Here is a 1,087-nt window from a genome sequence, read left to right as displayed (position 1 = left end):
TTGAAATTGCATAGTTGAACAAATCTCGCTGTCTTCCTTGTTTTAAGAGGAAGAACAATACAAAATTAACAAAATTGTATTTTAATATTGTGAGAAAACCTCTCTATATATAAACAAAAAGGGAATAAATTTGTCTAATTTTATTTTTATGTGATATTTCAAAAGATAAAGAAGACTTTTAATTGAAAGAAATGTAGTCTATATAAAAATGTCTTTAACTTTTGGGATAATGCACAAATATTTCCTCAACCTATGTCTAAAATCTCAGAGACACACTTATACTATACTAAGGTCCTATTACCCCCCTGAACTTATTTTATTAATAATTTACCCCTTTTTGACCTGCGTGGCACTATCTTGTGGGCCCAACGCTAGTTGATTGTTTTTTCAAGCTAGTGCCACATAGGTCGAAAAGGGGTAGAGTATTACTTATAAAATAAGTTCTAATATGACCTTAGTAGTATAAGTGTGTCTCTAGAATTTCAGGTATAAGTTGAGGGGGTGCTAGTGCATGCATTTTCCCTTAACTTTTTGGTCTTAAAGATGCACCCCACTCCCCAAGAGCACAAAAGATTCTATATTGAACTAAATAAAAATAAAAATACAACAAATAAATCAGGAACAAAGGAGTACCTATTAAATCCAGCTTGGACTCTTCAAATGAATTTTTGATCAAATGTTTTTTCTCGAATGGTTTGAGACTTACAAAGCTTGAGCATCTAGTTGTAGTTATAACTGTGAAAATGAGTACATATTAATTATCTAGATAGTTTTCTCGTTTGAAGTTGAGTTATTCCATTCTCCTTGTTGCGTCTATTTTGTTGATCTATCTAGTTTACCCACAAAAAATATTGTAATTGCATAATTGAAGACCTCTCACAGTCTTCCTTGTTTTGAAGAAGGATAGAAAACATACTGTAACGACCTGTTTAGTCGTTTTGAGCAGCAGATTTTATTTCTGGAAAAACTGGCTGAGTCGACGGATCCCACGACGGACTGTCATGGGCACGACGGACCGTCGTGGGGGTCTCGTTCCAAAACACTTAGAATTCTAAAATTTGGGTACTGAAATCGACTCTCTGAACTT

Source organism: Solanum pennellii, chromosome 9, assembly GCF_001406875.1.
Source record: "Solanum pennellii chromosome 9, SPENNV200".
Taxonomy (NCBI): Eukaryota; Viridiplantae; Streptophyta; class Magnoliopsida; order Solanales; family Solanaceae; genus Solanum; species Solanum pennellii.
This window is presented reverse-complemented; position numbering follows the sequence as displayed.